The sequence below is a fragment of the Meriones unguiculatus genome, chromosome 17 (genome assembly GCF_030254825.1).
Source record: "Meriones unguiculatus strain TT.TT164.6M chromosome 17, Bangor_MerUng_6.1, whole genome shotgun sequence".
NCBI lineage: Eukaryota > Metazoa > Chordata > Mammalia > Rodentia > Muridae > Meriones > Meriones unguiculatus.
In genome coordinates, this window is record NC_083364.1 from 48801819 (window position 1) to 48827624 (window position 25806).

At 39.4% G+C, this 25806-nt stretch overlaps 1 pseudogene; it reads left to right on the forward strand.

Moving 5' to 3' along the window:
• Window positions 1-7964: 7964 nt before the first annotated feature.
• Window positions 7965-8576, forward strand: LOC110558353 (large ribosomal subunit protein uL13-like; annotated as a pseudogene).
• Window positions 8577-25806: the final 17230 nt, after the last annotated feature.

Genomic DNA, 25806 nt, shown 5'->3' on the forward strand with positions numbered 1-25806 from the left:
GCTATGCTAAGGCTGGCTGGGCTAAGGAAATGTTTCTACATTCAATTCAATTCTAAAGACCTAGGTACAGCAAGGCTGGGGTCCTTGGATCTGTCGAATGGTTACCAAAATGAGTGAAATCTCCTGATCATTTAAACAACAAAATTTGTATACTTCTGAATAACAAAACAAGGATGGCTGAAGAAACTCTGTGAAAAATATATGATATGGTCCCAGCCATAAACTCACAGGTAAGATAAGATTCAGCTAATCAAAATATTGATTCTCCATACTCCATTATAGTAGAAGGTCATCACAGAGTCTTCTGTATCACACAGGAAGATCTTCTCTATCTTCCCCTGGTAACTCCATGAGGAGCTAAGCTTGCATCTGAAGGGGTAGGCTTGTGCATTTCACTAGTTGTCCATGAAACTGATAATGAAGTAGATAAATGTAAAATCAACTTTTTTTTCTGCTTTTTTTATAATTTATTTTTTTATTTATTACAATTTATTCATTTTGTATCCCAGCTGTAGCACCTTGTCTCTTTCCATGCCCCTACCCCAGTCCACTGATAGGGGAAGTCCTTCTCCCCTTCATCTGACACTAGTCTATCAGGTCTCATCAGGACTGGCTGCATTGTCTTCCTCTGTGGCCTGTTAGGGTTCTCTCCTCTCCCTCAAGGGGTGGTGATCAAAGAGCCAGCCACTGAGTTCATGTCAGAGACAGTCCCTGTTCCCCTTACTAAGAAACCCACTTGGACACTGAGTCTGTGGGTTACATCTGAGCAGGAGCTCTAGGTTATCTCCATGCATGGTACTTAATTGGAGAATGAGTCTCTGGAAAGACCCCTGTGCTCAGATTTTTTGGTTCTGTTGCTCTCCTTGTGGAATTCCTGTTCCTCTCAGGTCTTTCTATCTCCCCCTTCTTTCATAAGATTCCCTGCACTCTGCCCAAAGCTTGAAAATTAGTAATAGTGCATCCTCAAGATCCAGCTATACCACTCTTAGGCATATATCAAAAATATTCTCAAGTATACAATAAGGACATTTGCTCACCCGTGTTCATAGCAGCTTTATTCCTAATAGCCAGAATCTGGAAACCACCCAGATGTCCCTCAGTTGAGGAATGGATACAGAAATTGTGGTACATTTTCACAATCGTATACTACTCAGCAATTAAAACAAGGAAATCCTGAAATTTTCAGGCAAATGGTGAGAACTGAGAAGATCATCCTGAGTGAGGTATCCCAGAAACAGAAAGACACACATGGTATATACTTACTTCGGAGTGGATATTAGACATATAATCTAGGATAAATATACCAAAATCTGTACACCTAAAGACACTAAGCAAAGGAGGACCCTGGGTAAGATACTCAATCCTCATTCAGAAAGGAAAATGGGATAGACATTGGAAGAGGGAGAAAACAGGGACTAGGACAAGAGCCTACCACAGAAAGCCTCTGAAAGACTCTACCCAGCAGGGTATTGAAGCAGACTTAGGGTCAACTTTTATAGGCATATTTCTTCTTCAGCATTAATTGAATCTAACCATTGGAATGGCTATAGGGCTTGCTAGTCCTGTCACAGTGTCTATATGACACTGGTAGGCAAGCTTTTCCCTTGAGTGGATGGTGGCAAACTTAGGAAGCATACATTATTTCTGAAATAGATCTATCAATTCAGTGTTGCCTGTTGTTCTATCTCTGGAAAGAAAGACCCACTTCTTGGTACACACCTGACTTTGAAAACAAGCATTCAGTAGAATGTAAAGAAAGGTGACTACAGAGGTGAATGCTTGCCATCAGCAGAAATATTCTATACTAATTCATTTAAAATATCATTGCTCTAATGCTTCCAGTTAAGGGCTTTAGTGTGTGCCAAGACCTAAGCAGATGAACTGATGAAATGAAAACATTTAGCCCCTGATTTCTTACTGTCTTCTCTGCATGTCATGCTGCAGCTGATGAAAGCAGCATGTAAAAGCTGCATCTACTATCAGTACAACAATCCAACCCTGCTCTCTGACCTTGAATAATTTTTTGTTCTAGAAAGAATGCTGAGATCTACAGATGATGGACTGATCCTTTGCTTAATGTTCAGTTTTTGTGGGTAAGCCATTAATAGACAGTAATTTTATTGACAAAGAACAATGATTAATTAAAAAGCAATTGTGAACAAGTCAGGATTCAGGCAAAATAAAGACAGCAGCAGACTTCCTTTTTTTAATTTTTTCTTCTCAATATAGTAGTACCTTTAACTTCATACTTTCACAGCCTTGCATGCTTTAGTATCTTTTCAGAATATGTTTGCAAGAAAGGAAGGAATGTATTAATCTATACTAAGGTAAAAATGGCCGAACAATTATTCTCTGTTTAGGAGAATTCAGTGTTTAAAACAAAAATTTTGTCTTAGCAATGGACCCTCCCACATTTTCTCTTCTCTATGCAAGCAAGGCCACAATGTGCTCAGTCCTGAGGCAAGTGCTGGGCTGGGTTAGTGGGGTGGGTTTTCCTCAGGGGTGGAGGAGGAGGAAGAAAAGAAGAGGAAGGGAGAATGGACCAGCGGGAGAAGAGGATGAAGACTACAATTGGGATGTAAAGTGAACAACTAAGGAAATAGAGTTTAAAGTTAAAAAATATTTTCACTGTGTGTTTATTATTGTGCATCAATGAAGAACATTCCATAATAATTTTTAACCACTGAACACCAGCAAGTTTTGTCCAAAATGTGGAAGGGCATTTTTTTTTCTTGCTAGTACTGATTTTTTTTTCTTAAATAAAAAAAAAATCAAATTTAACACAATTCAAAGAGATGATAAAACCTTCACCACAATCCACACATATTGTATGTATAGCAGTACTTAATGTTATTCAAATTGATGATTTAATAACATTTCTTTTTCTACAACTGTAACCTTTTTCAGAATAAAACATTATATAATAAAATTAAAATATAAGACCCACTATGGAAAAAAAGAGAGTTATTTTTACAAATACATTGTATTTTATTTGTTTGTTTGGTCTCATTGTGTGGCCTCAAACCTCAAAGCAGTAGCCCTCCTATATACAAAAGACAAAAGGGCTGAGTAAGAAATTAGGGAAACAACACCCTTCACAATAGCCACAAATGACATAAGGTACCTCGGAGTAACCCTAACCAAGGAAGTCAAAGACTTGTATGAAAAAAATTTCAAGTCTCTGAAGAAAGAATTAGAAGAAGATATCAGAAGACGGAAAGATCTCCCATGCTCATGGCTTGGCAAGATTAACATAGTAAAAATGGCCATCTTATCAAAAGCAATCTACAGATTCAATGCAATTCCCATCAAATTACCAACACAATTCTTTACAGATCTGGAAAGAAAAATTCTCAACTTCATATGGAATAACAAGAAACCCAGAATTGCTAAAACAATCCTCTACAATAAAAGATCTCCTGGACCGTATCTCCATCCCTGATCTTAAGTTGTACTATAGAGCAACAGTTATAAAAACTGCATGGTACTGGTATAGAAACAGAATGGTGGATCAATGGAACCGGACAGAGGACCCAGAAATAAACTCACACACTTATGGACACCTGATCTTTGACAAAGACGCCAAAACCATACAATGGAAAAAAGATAGCATCTTCAACAAATGGTGCTGGTCCAACTGGATGTCTACATGTAGAAAATGAAAATAGATCCATACTTATCACCCTGCACAAAACTGAAGTCCAAGTGGATCAAAGACCTCAACATAAAACTAGACACATTAAATTGGCTAGAAAAAAAAAGTGGGGAATACCCTAGAACTCATTGGCACAGGAGAGAACTTCCTGAACAGAACACCAAGAGCACAGGCTCTGAGAGCAACAATCAATAAATGGGACCTCCTGAAACTGAAAAGCTTCTGCAAAACAAAGGACACCGTCATCAAAACAAAGCGACTGCCTACAGATTGGGAAAGAATCTTCAACAACCCTTTATCCGATAGAGGACTCATATCCAGTATATATAAAGAACTAAAGAAGCTGAAAAGCAGCAAACCAAGTAATCCACTTAAAAAATGGGGAACAGAGCTAAACAGAGAATTCTCTGTAGAGTAATATAGAATGGCAGAGAAGCACTTAAAGAAATGCTCAGCCTCATTAGCCATTAGGGAAATGCAAATCAAAACAACCCTGAGATTTCACCTTACATCCATGAGAATGGCCAAGATCAAAAACTCAAGTGACAACACATGCTAGAGAGGTTGTGGAGAAAGGGGAACCCTCCTTCACTGCTGGTGGGAATGTAAACTGGAACAACCACTCTGGAAATCTATCTGGTGCTTTCTAAGCCATTTAGGAATAGTGCTTCCTCAAGATCCAGCCATACCACTCCTGGGCATATATCCAAAAGAGGCTCAAGTACACAAAAAGGACATTTGCTCAACCATGTTTGTAGCAGCTTTATTTGTAATAGCCAGAAGCTGGAAACAGCCCAGATGCCCCTCAACTGAAGAATGGATACAGAAACTGTGGTACATCTATACAATGGAGTATTACTCAACAATGAAAAATAAGGAAATCATGAAATTTGCAGGTAAACAGTAGGACCTGGAAAGGATCATCCTGAGTGAGTTGTCCCAGAAGCAAAAAGACACACACGGTATATACTCACTCATATAGACATACAACATAGGACAAACCCAGCATTTAGATGCAAAATCTGTGCATCTAAAGAAACTAAGCAAGAGAGAGGACCCTAACTAAAACGATCAATCCCCATCCTGAAAGGCAAAGAGAATGGACATCAGAAGAAGAAGAAAACAGGAAACAAACTAGGAACCTACCACAGAGGGCCTCTGAAAGCCTCTGCCCTTCAGACTATCAAAGCAGATGCTGAGCATGATGGTCAACTGTTGGGCAGAGTGAATGGAATTTTAGGTAAGAACTGGGAAATAGTAAGAGCTGGAGAGAACAGGGTCTCCACAAAGAGAGCAACAGAGCAAGAAAATTTGAACACAGGGAACTTCCCAGAGACTCATACTCCAACCAAGGACTATTCATGGAGATAACCTAGAACCCCTGCACAGATGTAGCCCATGGCAGTTCAGTGTCCAAGTGGGTTACATAGTAATGGGAAGAGGGACTGTCTCTGACATAATCTGATTGGCCTGCTCTTTGATCAACTCCCCCTGAGGGGGGAGCAGCCTTACCAGGCCATAGTAGAGGACAATGCAGCCACTTTTGATGTGAACTGACAGACTAAGATCAGAAAGGAGAGGAGAACCTCCCCTATCAGTGGACTTGGGGAGTGGCATGCATGCAGAAAGGGGAGGGAGGGTGGGATCGGGAGGGGATGAGGGAGGGATTATGGGGGGATACAAAGTGAATAAAGTGTAATTAATAAAATAAAAACTAAAATATTAAAAAAATTAGAAGATTCCTTTCCATTTGATGTGTCTTTAAAAAGTTAAAATGAGTTAAGGAGGAATTTCAATACCAAAATTATTACAAAGTCTTTCAGTAAGATGAAGAGTTGAGTTCTCTCTTTTTTGCTTTTCCCTTTTCTGCGTATTTGGTGTGTGGTGTGCATATACATTCATGTGGATGCATGCATACATGAGGCGTGCGTGCTTACGGGGACCTAATTACGGTTTCATGTTGAAATCATCCCCCAATCACTCTTTCACCTTATTCATTGAGGCAGGATCTCTCAGTGAATCCAGATTTTGTTGATAGGGCTGCTCTAGTTAACCAGCTTATTGGGGGTAGAAGGGCATCTGCCTTTTCTTTCCTAAGCTAAACTATAGATTGCCACACCCACATAGTATTTATATGGATTCTCTGCGTCTGAACTGAGGTCCTCATACTTGCAAAGCAAGCACATAACAGCTGAGTCTTTTCTCCAGCCCATAGAGTTTTTGTGTTGATTGTTGCTACAATAGTCTTCAGGAAGACTACTGAAGCATGCTCATGTATGGACTTTTCTGTAAGGTAGAATTGGCTACCTCCAATGGCCTACCTTTTATTAAACCAGCATTTTCATGAAAGCTCACCTAGTCTCAACATTTAGATACCAATTCTTAGCTATTTTGCTTCCCATTCTTCTGTCTCCTGGGACGTTTCCCAGAAAATGGTGTTGGGTTCTTTGTTTTATCAAAATGGTCTGTGTTAAGACCTCACCATGCTTCATCTTCCTTTAAAGTTCATCTTCCTTTAAATCTTTTGAATACCTGTTTTCATCAAAATCTATAATGCACATAGCTTTGATGTGAGGAATAACAAAGGATGACCAATAACATTCTATTGTACAAAATCAATTATCAGCCACAACAGTGAACACAGGGTTACTATGTTGTAGCCTCTCAAATACTTCTTTCTTGAGTAGCTCCTGATAAAGTTTGTTGAGTACAACTCATCTATAGTAAAGGCAAAATCTATTTCAGTGCACTCCACTTCTTCATTTGATACAATATATCATGGTATTCACTTTAAATCCTGTTGGCAATTGTTTACGAAATTATGGCACATTAACAACTGTTTCCAATTGTAGTTATATCTACTTAGAATTATTTCTAGGTCCATTATTATCTGAGTTTTGCAAGTTCCTTTAAGATAGTTTTGTACTTTAAAAAAAATTTAATTGCTTTTCCAAATTGGCATATAAGCATTTTTCACATATATGTGTCATTATCCTTCATTCTAAGGTCTGCAGCTCTTTTGATGAAAGATAATTACTCTTGTCCCTAGAGGGTGGTTGATTTCAACTGGGTATTTTGGGAGAATTTTTGCATCATTTTTATACATAAAGATGACTTCCCATTTTTATTGTTGGACAGAGTCCCATGTTGGCTGTGAATTTCCTATGTAGTTTAGGATAACCCTGAATTCCTGTTTTCCTGTTTCCACTTTCCAAGTGCTAGGATTATAGACATGTATCCCACCATCCTTGGCTTAGAAGTAGACTTTTAAAGAGACGTTTCTCAGCTGTCAAGTCTTCCATAAGGGAGTGTTCTGAAGTCCTTGGTTTTTTGTTACAAGAACAATGGATGAGGTGGCAAACAACATCCAGAGAGCAGATACAGGGATTTGGGTAGTCTGCCTTTTGTTCTGCCTTTCCAACCAAGAAGAATATATCCAGACATGGCATCATTCCCATCTTGAGATCCTGCACACTGATGCCGAGAACACCCCCTTAGAGTGGAGTAGAGGAAAGGCATGGGGGGAAGAAGAAGGAGGGTGGGACTGTAAGGAGTGGACAGAGAGGCCTTGAACTTGGATATATAATAAATAAATTGTAAAGAAAAAATAGAAAAGAAAAAGAAAAAATGTAATTAAAAAAAGTTCTGATAAAAAAAATGAAATAGTATGCTCAGTCTTTGTGGCCAGAGGAAATAGCATTCTAATAGAAAGTAGAATTTTAAATTAGAGACGTGACATTTTCACTTGAGGCCTGCTTCAGAGGAAGCGTCGGAGAGATGGAAAGCCCATAGTGCTTTGGAGGAGAGGGAATAGAATGGGGTGTGAGCCCAGAGTGAGACTTTAAAATCAGAGGACAGAAGTACCGAGTTTAGATAGGGAACCAAAAGGGCACTGAGGGACTGCAGGAGCCATTGTGGCACTGCCTGAGTTTCTGGCATGGGGTGGTACTGTTATCATTGACACTCAGTTTCTCACTCACTGCCTCTTCCCCTTCATTTCTGAAAGAGGCTCTTACTACATGGGTCAGGGTCAGTTGGAAACTTGCAATGCTCCCGATCTACCTCCTTAGTGCTGTGATTATGAGTGTGACACAACTCTAGTCTCCTTGCCTCCTCCCTACCTGAGGAACATAAAAGGACTGCTGTGCAATTTGTAAGCTTTACAAATACCAAGAGTCTAAAAGAATTCTAGCCAGGACCAGGGACTCAGTAAGAAATACATTTGTCAAACTGAATAAAGTAAATAACATTTCAAAATTAAATAATTTATGGTCTAAGAACACAATAACATTTCAGGCATGTGTCAAAGATGGTGGACAGGCAGGTTCTAGTGCTGGATGGCCAAAGCAATCTTCTAGACAGCCTGGTGGCCATTGTGGCCAAGCAAAGACTACTGGGCCAAAGAAGCTGGTGGCTTCATGCTTTGAGGCCATTTACATTTCCGGGAATTTCTACAGAAACAAGTTAAAGTACCTTGCTTTGTCCCAAAAGCTGATGAACACCAATCCTTCTCCAGGTCCCTTCTGATCTGCAAGCCACCAGTCCCATTTTTTGGCACACTGTGTGAAGCATGCTGTCCCACAAGATGAAGTGAGGTCACACTGCTTTGGAACACCTCAGAGTGTTGGATGGGATCCCCCTGCCTTACAAGAAAAAGAAGATGGTGGGTATTGCTGCCCACAAGGTTGTGCCACTAAAACCTGTGAGAAATTTTGCTCACCTGGGGCGGCTGGCTCATGAGGTCCAGTGGAAGTGCTAGGTAGTGACAGCCATTCTGGAGGAGAACTTAGAGGAAAAGGCCAAGGTCCCCTACTGAAAGAAGAATCAGCTTTTGAGGCTACAGAAACAGGAGAAAGAGAATGTGGAGAAGAAAACCAGCAAGTTCACAGAGATCTTCAAGACCAACGAACTCCTGGTATGAACCCACTAGATACTGTGCCTCAAAAATAACAAACAAAAGCCACAATACAATCTTCTTTTGAAGTCAGTAATGGTAATTTTGAGGCCCAGGACATGAAAATGTGCATGTGTATAGACATGTCTGTATGTGTGCATGTATGTGTGCATATGTATATGCACTTGTGTGTTTGTGTGTATATGTATGTGTGCTTGCATGTGTCTCTGTGTTCATGTGTCTAAAATGTGATTGTGTGTATGTGGTGTATGTGTCTGTATGTGCACACATGTGTGTATGTTAATTGCTGAGCCTGAGCTTGCTGACTTTGGTACTGGGTGAGTCAGAAGATTCAGGCCTCAAGGAGACTCACAATGCTTTTTTGATTGACTGCCTCAGACTTTCTGGCCTCAATAAAGCTTTAAGCTTCACTAGCTTAGGAAAGGAAAGTCTGGAAAGAAACTAATAAGATTCCATTTTCCACTCCATGGGCTGATCAGCTGAGCATTGGGGTAAAAATGTGTCCCAAGATCTCATTAGCCTCACCCACTGGGGTATGGGGATAGCTCGGTAGAACACTCCCATTCCATAGCTGCTTAAAGCAAAATAGGCATTTCAATTCCAGATCTTGGGAAATTTGGAAGCTGAAGCAGGATTAGATGCCACTGTTTTTTGTTTTTTGTTTTTTGTTTTTTGTTTTTTGTTTTTAATCCTAGCCTAGATCTCTTTAAGTTAGTAAATAAAATGACTGGAAAAGACTACATCAAAATATTCTTATAAATGCAGATAAATAGAATGCAATCAAAATTATAGCATTATTTAAATGTGTATGAGGCCCATAAGATGATTCTCCCAAGACCATGTTCACAAGCAGCAAAGGACTTAGAAACACAGAACTTTATTTATTATCATTCTTTTTCTGCTGTAAGTATTCTATAAATCTGTTGAAATAAGCATATTGAGAGAAGAAGAAAAAATCCCGTTACCAATGTGTGTCCTGAACCTTGCCAAATGCATCATCCAATATCGCATGTCACATTACAGCCTGATCAACTGACAGCAATGTGTTTCAAAACAGTTGAAGAGCGAGTAATCAATTTCAGCTTGTTGGATTCTAATGGGTTTCTGTGAATGATTATAAATAGAGCAACCCACTGCAGGGAATTTTTTCCTTTCTTTTAAACTTATGGAGGAAAAAATAATTGCATCTTACTCTCGATGTATTGGGAATGTGAGTCTTGAACTGCCAGTGAAACATTCTTTGTTGGATGGATGTTGGAGCCCCTTCCTAGACCTTATTGTTTCCAAGGCCATTTTAGAATAAGAACACTAACAAGGCGTCCATGGATGAATGAAGATTTCGAGTGGTAAAGAACAGAAAACGTGTAAGATCATAGTAGTTTATTTCATTATGAACTATATTAAAAAGACTAAGAAGACAGTACATAGACTATAAAGCAAGATGAGGCAGCATGGGATCTTTGCTTCCTAGTTTCTGAGCTAGAAACTGCCTTGGATAACCTCCCTGCACTACTTCATGCTGGTGTACAGGATGGCAAAAATTTTCCATTTTTTCTTTTTCCTTCCTTCTTTCCTCCTCTTCTCCCTTTTCTCTTGTCTGTGTCTCCACACTAGCACAGTGCAATATAATAGCAATGTAAATAAATATGACTATAGAATGAGGCTATAGCTCCTTTTGGTAGAGTGCTTGTAACATGCATGTAGTCCTGGCTTTGATCCCAGGTACCACCACATATATAACTAGGTATAGTTGTAAGTGCTTGTAATTTCAGCATCCAGGAAGTAGAGGTAGGAGAATCTGAAGTTCAAGTCGAGTCATCCTCAGCTGTATAGTGAGTTTGAGGCCAACATGGGCTCCATTAAACACTGCCTCAAAAATAAAGTACAAACTTGCCATTTAAGTAAATCATTCCATTTTACTGTGTCTATCTGTCTGTCTGCCCGAGTCATCTTCCTTTTTTCTTTTTTTTTCTATATGCAATCATCTTTTCACTCATTTGTCCTCTGATGAGCACAGATTGTGTACCTGTCATTGCTGTAGATTTTAGGTAGTAGATTTTAGGACAATGAGCAAGAGGTCCAAAGTTTAGGTCCATGTTCTTGCACATGCTACATCCTTGTATAACTTAAGAAAGCTAAGACTCATAGCCAAACTTTGGGCTGAGTGCAGGGAATCTTATGATAGAAGGGAGAGGTAGAAAGACTTGGAAGGGTCTGAAGTTCCACACAGAACCAAAAATTCTGGGCCCATGGGTCTTTTCTGAGACTGATACTCCAACCAAGGACCATTCATGGACATAACCTAGAACCCCTGTACAGATGTGACCCACGGCAGCTCAGTGTCCAAATGGGCACCCTAGTAAAAGAAACAGGGGCTGCCTCTCACACGAACTCAGTGGCCGGCTCTTTGATCACCTCGCCCTGACATGGGCAGCCTTACCAGGCCACAGAGGAAGACAATGCAGACAGGCCTGATGAGACCTGATGGACTAGGATAAGAAGGAAGAGGAGGAAGACCTCTCCTATCAATGCACTGGGGGAGGGGCAGGGGAGGAGATGAGGGAGGGAAGGAGGGCAGGATAGGGAGGGGGTGAGACTGAGAGCTACAGCTGGGATACAAAGTGAATAAATTGTAATAAAATAATATTTAAAAAGAAAAACTTAATATAAACAATAAAAAGATCACACATTGAAAAATATTATGGTGAGAATTAAAATATAAAATACCTCATATGCACAATGTAAGTTTGTCTTGGAATTCATCTTTTTCTAATAACATCCTCAGTAAACTTTTATCGCCACTGCTACAAAATTTCTGTCCTATAAACAACAAGTGTTCCTTTCTTTATCTGAATGTCCCTGGTATTTCATAACCTCTCCAGATGTTACTTTAGGGACTGACGACACAGGTAAACATAAAGGTTCCTGGCCTTTGCTCACAGGTCAGTCTAATAAGCAAAGGATGGTAAGACACTAAGGCAGGGAAGAGCTTAGCACCTCATCACAAACAACCCCACCTTATATTTCACCAGATTTCTTAAGTGTGAAGTGTCGAGGGTAGACATTCTTTCTCTGCATCACTAATGTTTTCATTGGTAATTTATATTCATTTGGTAAAGCCTGTCTAACTGGGTCTTTGCATATAAGACACACTGAGTATTTTAGTACATTGTGGGTACCATTTTGGATGCCTTCCTAATATTCCATCTTATTCAACATTCTCATATTATTATTATCTTCCCTTACTAATCTCTCACTTTTACCCATTGACATAGATTTTGGAATGTTATAATTAACACTATACTTGTCCTGTCCCTTATTATTTTTATCAATACTGTTCTGAATAATTTGCATAGTCTATAATTTTTCACATATTGTGACTAATCCATTACTAGATTATACACTTCATAATTAATTTTTTGAGGTAGAATCTTGTTCATGTTGACTTGGGACTCACCATGAAAACCATGCTGGCCTCAAAATTATGCCTAAATCCCCTGGTCTCCAGAGTGCTGGGATTACAGGTATATGCCACCACACCTGGCTACATACTTTATTTTGAAAAATCAAAAGAGATGCGGTCCCCTGGCCCTATTTTTGGACTGAACACAGGCTGATGAAGATTTATTTATGCTACACATGGCTGCTATCCAGTCATCTTTTGTTCCTTTATAACATTTTATTTGAGAATACACCAATTTATTAGTTCTATTGACTATGGCCATTAAGATCATTTTTTTTTTTTTTGCTGTATAAATGCAGTTTTCTGCCAGCATTTGTGATCATTTCTCCTGTATATAGTAAATTTTGGGAGACAGCTATGACTAGGAATCAGATGGCTGAGTAGGGTTGGCTCCTGTTCAGCTTTCGAACATCATCTGAGCTCTGGGAAGTGGGTGTAACAACATGCTCTCACAACCTGTACAAAAGTTATAATTACAGTATAGAACTTGGCAATGCCAGTGTAGAAAAATTTACTTTGATTTAAGTCCTTATTCACGTTTTTTATTTCCAGAGAGGCCAAACAACTTTTTTTCTTTTTTTAATTGATTTATTATTTATTATAAGTTATTCACTTTGTGTTCTGGCTGTAATCCCTTTCCTCATCTCCTCCCAGTCTCACCCTCCTTTCCTTTTCTTCCCTTATGTCCCTCCCCTAATCCACTGATAGAGGAGGACCTCCTCCCTTTCTTTCTGACCCTAGCCTATCAGGTCTCATCAGGACTGACTGCATCTTCTTCCTCTGTGGACTGGCAAGGCTACACCGACCAAGGGGGAGGTAGTCAAAGAGCTGGCTACTGAGTCTATGTTAGAGATAACCTATGTTCTCTTTACTAGGAAACTCACATGGAGGCTGAGCTGCCTATACTCTATATCTGAGAAGGGATCTAGGTCCTTTCTATGGGTAGTTCTTGGTTGGAACATCAGTCTGTGTAGGGCCCCTGGACTCAGATTTTTTGGCTCTGTTGGTCTCCTTGTGGAGCTCCTGTTCCCTCCAGATCTTTCTTTCTCCCCCCCTCTTCCATAAGATTCCCTGCACTCTGCCCGAAGTTTAGCTATGAGTCTCAGCATCTGCTTAGATACCCTACTGTGTAGAGTCTTTCAGAGCCCCTCTGTGGAAGGCTCCTGTCCTGTTCCCTGTTTTCTCCTACTTTCAAAGTCTATACTGTTTGCCCTTCTTAATGCTGATTAAGCATCTTCCCTAGGGTCCTGCTTGTTGTTTAGCTTCTGTAGGAGTATAGATTTTAGTATCAAACAACTCTTTAGATGTTTCGAAACAGGTGTGTTTTATGTTTGAGTTGAGGTGTCATCTCCATTTTCTATTATAAGCATCTCTCATGTGCTTTCTTCTATTGTCTTTTGTTTTGTTGTTTTGAGTTGTAAGCATTCTTTATACACTCTCATTTTTCTCTGTGTGTGTTTTTGATGTACATGCATGTGGGTTCTTGTGTATGCGTGTGTGTGCAGGTACATGCACCCATATATATGTGTGCAGAAGCCAAAGAAATGTAAAAAAAAAATAAATCACTGTAGTTAATTTTCAGTACAAGATATGCTTAGAACTCATCAAAGAGTCACAGATAAGCAGAAAGCATTAGACTTCCCTCCTACCCTAGCTGAGGCTGACCCTGGATCCTGTCAGAACCCTGAGAACTAGAAAGCTGAAGTCAGTCTGCTTGATGACTGCATGGCATCTGCAATCACAAAGGGGTTCAGTCTTCGGCCTTGGGATGCTTATTAGACAAGGCTTCTGAAACAATAGGATGGGGAATTTGTATCTTGAACCAATAGGAGTGTGGAGATTGTAACTCTCTTGAGTACCACCAGCCCAGGAGGAAAGGAGGGCAGCAATTTCTTGGGATCAGGAACTTTAAAACCACTTTCTGTCCCATGCCAAATCAGCATTTCAGCCATTGTTGCCTCTTCTCTATGCTGGAACTCATACTAAAAACTGTTTCACTTTTGCTGGTCTCTTAAATTTGTTTATTATTCCTCATCTGCTTTGACACCCTGCAGGGTAGAGTCTTTCAGGGGCCCTCTGTTTTAGGCTCCTGTCCTGTTCCCTGTTTTCTCCCTCTTCCGATGTCCATCCCTTTTGCCTTTCTGAATGAGGATTGAGCATCTTACCCAGGGTCCTCCTTCTTGCTTAGCTTCTTTAGGTGTACAGATTTTAGTATGTTTATCTTATACTATATGTCTAATATCCACTTCTAAGTGAGTATATACCTTGTGTGTCTTTCTGTTTCTGGGATACCTCACTCAGGATTATCTTTTCCAGATCTATCCATTTGCTGCCAATTGCATGGTATTCTTGTTTATAATAGCTGAATAGTATTCCATTGTGTAAATGTACCACTGTTTCTTTACCCATTCTTTGACTGAGGGACATCTATGTTGTTTCCAGTTTCTGGCTATTACGAATAAAGCTGCTGTGAACCATAGATGAACAAATGTCCTTGTTGATGGTGGAGGATCTTTGGGTATATGCCCAGGAGTGGTATATCTGGGTCTTGGGGTAGACTAGTCCCAATTTCCTGAGAAAATGTCAGATTGAGTTCCAAAGTGTTTGTAAAAATTTGCACTCCCATCAGTAATGAAGGAGTGTTTCCCTTTCTCCAAAAGCTTGCAAGCATGTGCTATCACTTGAGTTTTTGATCTTAGCCATTCTGATAGGTGTAAGATGGAATCTCAGATTCACTTTGATCTGCATTTTTCTGATGACTAAGGCATTGAGCATTTCTTTAAGTGCCTCTTAGCCATTCGATATTCTTCTGTTGAGAATTCTCTGTTTAATGCCTCATCCCATTTTTAATTGGATTATTTGGTTTGTTGGTGTTTAATTTCTTGAGTTCTTTATATATTTTTGATATTAGCCCTCTATGAGATGCAAGGTTGGTGAAGAGCTTTTCCCAGTCTGAATGCTGTCATTTTGTTCTGCTGACAGTGTCCTTTGCTTTACAGAAGCTTTTCAGTGTCATAAGATCCCATTTATTAATTGTTGATTATAGAACCTGAGCTGTTGAACCAGGTTTCTTAATTTGACTGTAAATTATCAATCCTTTTATAGCCAAGAGAAATATCATAATTTTATTGACAACCAAATCTTCTACTGTTCTTATTCTTACTGTAAAGAAGTTCACTGAATTGCATAAACTTTTATCTGGTTGTTTTTTGTGTGTGACATTATTTTCTAAGTTTTTTTTTATAATAAAGTTTATAAACTTAAAACTTATCTTAAATTATATGCAATTTGCTTCCGTATAATGTACAGGGTAAAAGTGCCTTGGAATGCCTTCTTTTTCTTACAAATAACCAATATTTAAAGTAAGTTTGATGAAGAGTTCCTTCTTTCCACCACCATCTGCCATGCTACCTCTGGCATGTATTTAAACTCAAGATGTCTGTGCATCTCCTTCAACATTCATGCCTCTGAGCATGGCATTTTCATCCCTTGCTTTAGGGCACTGAGTTTAAACACACCTATCAATTTTTAGTGTATCTAATAAAAGAAATATGTTAAATTATGGAGGGTGTTCCATTGGCTAATGATGTAAGTTTGTGATGAATTAAAGATTATGATTAGGTCTAACTGGAAGTCCACATTTTGAAAATGCAAATAAATCCATATCTATCACCCTGCACAAAATTAAAGTCCAAGTGGATCAAAGACCTCAACATAAACCCAGACAAACTAAATCTGTTGGGAGAAAAAGTGGGGAAGAGCCTTGAACTCATTGACACAGGAGACAACTTCCTTACAGAATACCAACAGCTCAGGCTCTAAGATCTACAATAAATAAATGGGACTTCATGAAACAGAAAAGCTTCTGTAAAGCAGAGGACACTGACAGCAGAACAAAATGACAGCCTACAGACTGGGAAAAGATCTTCACCAACTCTACATCTGATAGAGGACTAATATCCCGAATATATAAAGAACTCAAGAAATTAGACACCAACAAACCAAATAATCCAATTAAAAATGGGGTACAGAGCTAAGCAAAGAATCCTCAATAGAGGAATATAGAATGGCAAAGAAAGACGGAAAGAAATGCTCCATATCCTTAGTCATCAGGGAAATGTAAATCAAAACAACTCTGAGATTCCATCTTACACCTATCAGAAACTAATCAAAAACTCAAGTGACAACACATGCTGGAGAGGATGTGGAGAAAGGGGAACCCTCCTCCATTGCTGGTTGGAGTGCAAACTTGTACAACCACTATGGAAATCAATCTGGTGCTTTTGCAGAAAATTGGGAATAGCACTACCTCAAGATCCAGCTAAACCACTCTCAGGCATGTACTCAAAAGATGCCCCACCAATCAATAAGGACATTTGATTAACTATGTTCATAGCAGCTTTATTTTTAATAGCCAGAATCTGGAAACAACCTAAATGTCCTTCAACAGAAGAATGAATACAGAAATTGTGGTACATCTACACAATGGAATACTACTCAGCTATTAAAAACAAAATTTGCAGGCAAATGGATGGAACTAGAAGAGATCATCCTGAATGAGGTAACCCAAAAACAGAAAGACAGGCATGCTATACATTCAGTAATAAGTGGATATTAGCAGTATAATATAGGACAGTCATCTATAGACCTAAAGAAGCTAAACACTAAGGAAAACTCTAGGGAGGATGCTTAAATCTCATTCAGAATGGCAAACAGGATAGACACCAGAAGTGGTGGAAGAGAAGAAATAGGATGGGAGTCTAGTACAGAGGGTCCTCTGAAAGGATTCACCCAATGAGTGATCGAAGCAGATGCTGAGACACAGGAACAAACTTTGGACAGAGCACAGGGAGTCTTATGGAGGAAGAGAGGAGTGGGATTAGAGGGACTTGGAGGGAACAGCAGCCCCACAAGGAGACCAGCAAAACCAAAAGTTCTGAGCCCAGGGAGTCCTGTAGAGACTGATGCACCAATGGAGGACCATGCATGGAGAGGACCCCCTGCTCAGATGTGGCCAATTGGCAGCTCAGCCTCCATGTGAATCTCTCAGGGAGGGGATCAGGGGATGCCTCTATCATGAACTCAGTTGACTTCTCTCTAATCACTCACCCCTGATGATACAGCCTTGCCAGGCCACAGAGGAAGATGATTTAAGCAGTCCTGATGAGATTTAAGAAGCTATGGGCAGATGGCAATAGTGGAGAACACCCCCTTTCAGTGGACTAAGGGAATGGGATGAGCAGAAGAGGTTGAAACTGGGGAAGTTGAGGGAGGAAGCTTCAATCAGGATATATAACAAATAAATTGAGAAGAAGAAAAATTTGGAAAAAGATTATGATTAATCCAATTCTAGGCCTGAGGTCTATCAAAGAGATAAAAGAAATAAATAATATTATGAAGGGTTATACTGTATGAGTTCTTTTTTCTCTCAGATTTTCTGAGGACACACTTTGAGTGGCACAGTGACTGAGTCAGCAAACACAGATGATTTTTAAGGATTTAGATGTACAGCCTACTGCTTTTCAAAGAGCATGCTCTTCGTACTAGAGAAGCCAGCAAAAGCCATTCATTTTAGTAACTGAGGCTAGCAATATCCTCACTTCTTTTTGTTCTGCTTTCCATGTCACTTCCCTATGCACCTTTTTGTCTTCTGCCACTAAGATGCAGTATGTATCCTCTTCAGGCTGTTAATATCTACCAAGATGGCCCCTGCAGTTGGTGACATTTCAAGTTATAATGGTGCTTTTACTTTGCCTTGGACAATCTCTTCTATTTAAAAAGAAATATAATGTTGAAATTTATTCTTTGAGTATTTCATGCATGTAATCAGCATACTTTGTTTATATTTTCTTCCCCGTTTCCTCATTCAAGTTTTCCTGGATTCTCTCCTACATCCTCTTTCGTTCATATTCTATCTGTTTATCTATCTATCTATCTATCTATCTATCTATCTATCTATCTATCTATCATCTATCTTCTTCCTTCCTTTTTCCTCTCTCTCTTTCCTGGTAAGTCATTGAGTCTAATTATCGCTTCTCATATATGAATGTAGAACCACACTGTGGAAATATGGCCAACCTATCAGGGGCCACCCCCTAAAAGAAAACCAAGTCTCTCTCCCTCAGCAGCCATTATCTGTCAATAGCTCCTCAGCTAGGCAAGGGAGTTCATTCTCTTTCATTTTTATTACTGATACACATATCCTGAGTAGTTTACATTTTCTACAGTGCGCTGTCATTTTCATTTTTTTAATCTATCATCTTCCCTCTTTATTCCTTTTTCTCCCTCCCTTTCCTTCCAGGAGGCAGTACCTCGAGGCCTAAGAACTACCCTTGTAGCAGAACATGACCTTGAACTAGCTGCTGGCTAGTTCTTGAACCCCTGACCCTTCATCTTCCACTCCCCCAAATGCTGGCATTAAAGGTGTGTAACATCACACCTACCTTACACTCCTCACTTTTAAGACAAGTTCCCAAGTACCATGGCAGCACTTGCTGCCCATTCTTGACTCTCCTATGTTTGTGTATGGAGTTTTCTTCTTGGTATCATCAGCTACCATGAATCTGTCTCTCCTCACAGAGAATTTGGAACTTAAATCTGCTTTGTCCATGTCTGTATTCTAATCATCTACAGCAGTACTTTAAATATGGTAGATGCTTTATAAATGTTCAAGAGTATGATTATGAGCACAGGACACAGTGGCTGCTCAATACATATGCTGGGTGAATGAATGGAGGATACAGAGGAACCCAATGATATACTCAACATCTTTTGGCATCTGTTCCACTGGAAATCTGTGAGTAGTTGAAACCTTTAGTTGTCATGCTGGAATTACTGGCTGAAAGACAAAATTGTTTTCAGAATCCAACTTTTTTTTTTCTTAGAAAGCTGTAGTTTAAATGTGCTTTCCTGTAGTGTTTTTAATCTGTGTGACTTTGGGGACATGGAAAATGTCCTCCTCTACCCAGAGCTAGCTGTTCTGAGGTTGATGGTCTGTGTTTCATTTCTCATGCTAACTTGTTACTGATGCATTTACTTTTGATATCCTTAAAATGAGGTTACTTTAATATTACCTTAAGATCTTGAGAAACAAAAAGTATAGTATAATGCATGCTATTAACCTTTGCTATTAAGACTGCAATGATCATCATATCCATATATATCACTACAGGGGAACTCAAAGCTAAAAATCAGAATCAACTGAAAAACACAGTGTTTTACCAAACCTCAAAACTTTAGATATAGTAGTAAGAAGGGTGAGTTTGTTGAACATGAAGTATAAGAGGAATGCCTTACTATACTCACTTTGAGGAGTTGTGTCTGGTGTCGACACATTCCCATCTACAGTGATCACAGAAGATATAGCTGGATATCCTGCTTTTTTAAAGAATTAAATGTTTCTATAAGTATTTATGGTCACATGTTTAATGATGACACTAAACTTAATAAGTTTGGAAGAATCCAAGTAGACACATAGTCTAGTGGTCTCATATATATGGGAAAAATTGAAAACAGAAGCATATGCTTATGGTTACATAACAAATATTCATATCATTACTTTGCTTCTAACACAGTTCTCCTAGATTCAAATCTGTTGTATTCATTCTACGAAACATGTATTGATTCAATAGCTACTTTGTACCAAACATGATTCTAGGTGCTAGGGTTGTAGCAATAAATGAAATAAAGATGTCTGTCTTCATAAAATTTACCTTACAGTTAATTTTCATAAGAATAAAATATTTATACATGCTAACTATGGTTTCATATTTTTTCAATTCTTATAATAAATTTTCATAAGCATATAATGTTTCTACATACTAACCATGATTTCATATTTCTTTCAATTCTTAGCTTACAATGGATTTTCATTAGAAATATATTTTCACATGTTAAGTATGGTTTCATATTTTTTTTACTTTTTCAGATTACAAAGCCATCTTCATCTTTACAACATACCCTTTCTCTTTCTTTGTTTCCCCTGTCACAAATGAAAGTGTGCTTCATATTCACTTAAAAAGTGAATGCTTCTCTAGAGAGGAGGCAAGACAGATGAAGGAAGAAATATATCCAGGCACACTCCATTAAAACCATGTCTGCATCTCCTTGAGAAACTAATTTTTAAGATTTTTTTTATTGTGTGTATTTCACCTTTGTTCCCAAACATACCTAAGGAGGTTTACATCAATATGCAGCAAAAGAAATAAAACAATGACTAAAAGAGAAAATAAGGAAAGAGAACACAGAAAGAGTGGAGTTTTATTGAAACCAGAATAGGGATAGGGCACATTATACATTACTTGGTGTTTTGTTCTCTTAGTTGATAGATATGGCATGAATTTTCTAGGGCAAATGTTAGAAAAGAAACAATGCATATCACTTAATTGATGTGTATTTTAAGAAAAACTAAGTCACTTTTATGAGAGTTATTCTTTGTATGAGAACTGGAAAGACTTTCCAAGTTCTCAAAAGATGAATGCTATGTAGCTGGTGCAGTGTCGTTACCAGCATCATTGCAGTATGACACTAGTATATTGTGTTTGCTCATGCTGGTGAGAGTACAGAACAATGTCCCAGCTTCCTGAGTGCCTCAATTTTAGAAAAATTCTTTTAACCTCTGAGCCATCTCTCAAGTTCTAGAAAACTTCCTAGAGAACATGAATACTGAAATCTTTGAAAAAGGCGTGTATGGTAACTAAGTCAGTGAATGGTCTGTACACCTAGCAGTGGCTCACGTTTAGAGATGTCTACAGTAAGTGGTTCTGCAGTGTGGCCTGCTAGTGGAGTCCAAAAAGATGTAGTGTTATGCATCACTGCATAAAAACTGTCAGCTATAGGGAATCTCTTAGGAGATGCTTCATACTACTTGGAAGTTTGAAAAGGCAGCAACATCAGAAAAAAATTAAAAAAAAAGACCTGAGGGTGGGGAGGACCTCAGGTCAGTGATGTGTACTGATTTAGGCTAATGTTTCTGAACTCATTCAGAATCTGGGCCACTGAAACATCCTTTGGCAGGCAGAACTATGGCATTTCTTAAGGTCTTAGGACATGTGAATCCCAGGAAACAAAAGGGTCAGTGAAACCTGGGCCCTATCTCCAGGGACTACAAAGTGGTTTCAGGTTTAGTGGTCTTCTGCTGGATTTTTGTTTTCATTCTTGGCCTGTACAATTTTGCATGGGTTATTGAAAGAATGGTTCACTTACTATAAGCCATTATTAATCAAAGAAGTAGAGTTGAACCCATTTGGGAAAATAGCTGGTTTTTAAATAAATTCTTTTCCCTGTTCTTCCTGCCTGCTTTACACCATGGCTGGGATTGAGGTCTGTTCACATCCTTGGACTACTTCTTAACGGGCAAAATCAACCCCCTGTAAGCACCCCGTAAATATTAGAGAACTTGTATCCTTCAGGCACTGAAATTGAAGTTTGGAGTATTGCTCCTCTGCAGCCTATGTTATTGGAGGAGACATGAGTAACTGGAACAGACACAACAGAGATAGGTAATTAAAGGAAGAATCTAAATACGACAATGTGTGAACCTCTGTGTTCTCAGACCAGGAATGTCATAGGAGAAGTGGGCCAGGCAAGGACAGGTGGATACTTGTCTGCACACTGTAAGTGTGTGGCACCTGCCTGTGCCTGGGCTGGATGTTTGTAACTCCTCAGGAGAATTTTGTTTTTCCTGTGTGTGGAGCAGATCTGGTTCTGAGACCATCACAAGGCACATCCCAATGTCAAGAGCGACAGGAGAGCAAGGCTCAAACTCAGGCTACTGTTGCTATCAACACTCTCTCCCTGGAGATTTTGTGACTGTATAAGATGGTGTCTGGTAACACACTGCTGTGTTCATGAACTCACAGCAGCTATGGTTGCCTGCACAGGATCAGGGCAGTCAGCATCCATGCGTGGAGGTATAAAGGGCTGTGGTAGGCAACTGATGGCTCATTGAGAATGGAAAGTCAGTTTTCTTTAAATGTGTGGCCCTGGGTATGTTGATCGGGTTCCAATGGATGGCTAGACACCTTTGAGTACAGAAACTGGAATCAGTTGGATAATATGAAAAAAAAAAAAAGGACACAAGGAAGGATTGACTGTTAAAGAGTAGTTCTGAGGAGGAGTAAGGAGTGAATATGGTAAGAATTCATTGTATGTATACATGTATGTGTGTATGTAATTATCAAAATTTTAAAATGTTATGTTTTCTGATCTTAGTCTATCAGTTCACATCAAAAGTGGCTGCATTGTCCTCTACTGTGGCCTGGTAAGGCTGCTCCCCCCCAGGGGGAGGTGATCAAAGATCAGGCCAGTCAGATTATGTCAGAGGCAGTCCCTCTTCCCATTACTATGTAACCCACTTGGACACTGAACTGCCATGGGTTACATCTGTGCAGGGGTTCTAAGTTATCTCCATGAATAGTCCTTGGTTGGAGTATGAGTCTCTGGGAAGTTCCTTGTGTTTAAATTTTCTTGTTCTGTTTCTCTCTTTGTGGAGACCCTGTCTTCTCTAGCTCTTACTATTCAGTGGACTTGGGGAGGGGCATGCATGCAGAAAGAGGAAAGAGGGTGGGATTGGGAGGGGAGGAGGGGGGCCTATGGGGAGATACAAAATGAATAAAGTGTAATTAATAAAAAATTTAAAAAATAAAGCTTTTATAAAATAAAAAAATGTTATGTTTTTAAAAAGCAATCATGTTGGACTATCACTTGATATTCAGTGAGAATTTAAAAAAGAATTTTCTTTACATTTCTTAAAACAAGAAAGGCAAAGAGGATGGACATCAGAAGGAGAAAACAGGGAACAAGTTAGGAGCCTGCCACAGAGGGCCTCTGAAAGGCTCTGCCCTGAAAACTATCAAAGCAGATGCTGAGACTTACGGCCAACCTTTGGGCAGATTGCAGGGAATCTTATGAAAGAAGTGGGAAATAGTAAGATCTGGAGAGGACAGAAGCCCCACAAAGGGAGCAAAATCTGAGTACAGTGGTCTTCCCTGAGACTGATACTTTAACTAAGTAGATAACCCAGAACCCCTGCAGAGATGTAGCCCATGACAGTTCAGTCTCCTAGTGGGTTCCATAGTAATGGGAACAGGGACTATCTCTGACATGAACTGATTGGCCTGCTATTTGATCACCTCGCCCTGAGGGGGGAGCAGCCTTACCAGGCCACAGAAGAAGACAATGCAGCCACTCCTGATGAGACCTAACAGACTAGGATAAGAAGGAAGGAAAAGAAGACCTCTCCTACCAGTGGACTTGGGGAGGGGCATGTGTGGAGGAGGAGGAAAGGAAGGATTGGAAGGGGAGGAGGGAGGGAACTACAGGTGGAATACAAAGTAAATAAAGTGTAATTAATAACAAAAAAGAAAAAAATCATTCATATTGGTCCCATTTCTGAGCATGAGAATGAGGCAGTTTGGTCTGTTCTAGTTCAAAGCTAAGACTGCCTCACAGCATACTAAAACCTCTTGATTTTCAATAATTTGGTTTTCTATTATGGCACACCCTTTGGCAAAAAGTGTAACAAACCAAATGATAGAGTCGATTACTATGTTTTCTGGCTGGTTTTTTTTTTTTCTTCAACATGAAGACTTATTGTTTTTAAATTTTGCAAGTGTTCAGATATGCATCATGATTGTTGTTTCCAGGAAAAAAACAAACAAAACAAGGAGCCACTTCATCCAGTTTGTTTTGTTTATATTAGTTAAGAATCCTTTATGAGGACTGATAAGGTTTAAAATCCTTCCAGTCCATTTCATTTTAACTCCTTAAAATCTTCTCATTAGAAAGTATTTTTATAATTACTTTTATGTAGTTTCTGTAGACCATCCATGTGGTCTGGCTTGAACAGAAGAGACGGAAATATGTTCTGCAAGAGCTAACGCTGGTGCTACATGGCATTATGTTAGCTGCTTCTTGGCCTACTGACTACCTGCCTGTTGGAGAAAGGAAAGATGGCTGAAAGCTCAGAGCTTCCATAGTTCGGTAACTTTTTCAAAGTTCTGAAATATACCTCTTGCCCAAGTGTCCATGAGGTGACACTGGCCATTTTAATCTTCATATCTTGAGTCGCCTAAATTAGATTAGAGCTAGACTGTTAAAGGAAGCCCCTTCCTACTTACTCCTCTCTTCCTGCTAACTCATATTCCCCAAAGGAGGGGTCTAAGCCAGGAATAAAGATTGGAGGGAATGTTGGAGCCAGATCAGGGCGTAACAGAGCTGTTTCCTCATCTTCACCTCACACAGACATAAAGCATAAAGCCAGTACATGTAAGCCCTCTGCAGATGAGGCAAACCCCCACCTGCAGTAGAGAGAAAAGAGAAATCCTGTACCGAATTAACTTTTTCAGGGTTTGACACTACCTCTGACAAGACTTTTAAATTATTGACATACATCTGTTCTAGTAGCTGAAAAAGGCCAGACAACATTTATTATGTAGAAATCACCCTCCCAAAGCAAAGTAATTTGTCTGAAATTTTTTCCAGGGGCCAAGAAACTACTCAACAGAGCTCATTTGAACAGAGAATGATGGAGAAAATTATTTTTTTGTGTGTGTGTTACCCTGTCCAGCTTATTTAATCAGCCAAGTGCAAGAATGAAAGTGATTTGCAAGTTCAGTCAGAACAATGTGGTTAGTCAGGCTCAAGACTTTCCTTATATTCCTGTGATATTGGCTGAAAAAATAAACTATTTTTCACATCACAGTGTTTTCACTTGGCCTTCAACTCCATCACTAGAGTACCTATTGGATGAACTTGGACCAATTTGCCTTATTTTCTGCACAAATGGGAAATTACTCTCCATCAGCTCGCCTGCACAAAGAGCTTTGAAAGGCACTGATGGGAAGGTGTGATACTTTAGAGTATCTGAGCCATACGAACATATTCAAATGAGCTTTACCAGTCCTAGTGGTCAGTGTGAGGAAGAAACTGAGCTTCAGGACAATGTGAAGAAGACAAATGTGGAGCTGTCCTAAAACCATCACAAGGCTCTTGTCACAAAGGAGGTTGCTGGTCTAACCTGTTAAATGAAGGGTTAAAAAGATCATACCACTAGATTAAAGGGGTTTAAGACTACTTCAATGAAGATTACAGCAATCAAGTCAGAGTTCTCCACATACTTCCTATAGTTGTAGCCATGATAAGTGTTAATAATCTTAAAAGTTGGTCATCTGGGGCTGGCAAGATGGGCCAGCAGGTAAAAGTGCTCACCATGCAACGCAGTCCATATGACCTAAGCTTGGTACCTGAGACCTAGCATGGAAGAAGAGAACAGGCTCCCAAAATTTATCCTGCCCTCTGAGCCACCTTGCTGGCCCAGAATTTTCTAGACTCAAAAGAAAGCATTTTTTTATTTGTTTGTTATTTTGGTATAGACGTTGTAAAGTCATACCCACAACAAGGATTGCATTAAGATGGTTGTGGGAAGAGGACAAAGAATGGAATAGAGCTCTTTCCTCTGATACTCTACCAACAAAAGAAATGAGAGTTTTACTCTTGGAGAATGAATTTCTCAAGAACCACTGGTCCACGAAAGGGAAAGATTAATGCAGATGCTCCATGTGATCATGCTACAGCAACAATAGCATCTTCAAATAACCGCAGATTTATTCACTGTGATGTGTTGAGCCAAAGCCTGTACGGACAGAGGTAGTAGGGCCTCCAAGTCTGATTATCTAGGCTTTGTTCTGTCCTTTCAAACTTCTACATGGTTTTGTTTTTGCTATTTAACCTCTTTGTGCCTCAATATTCTTTCCTGCAAAGTGGGGGTTATAA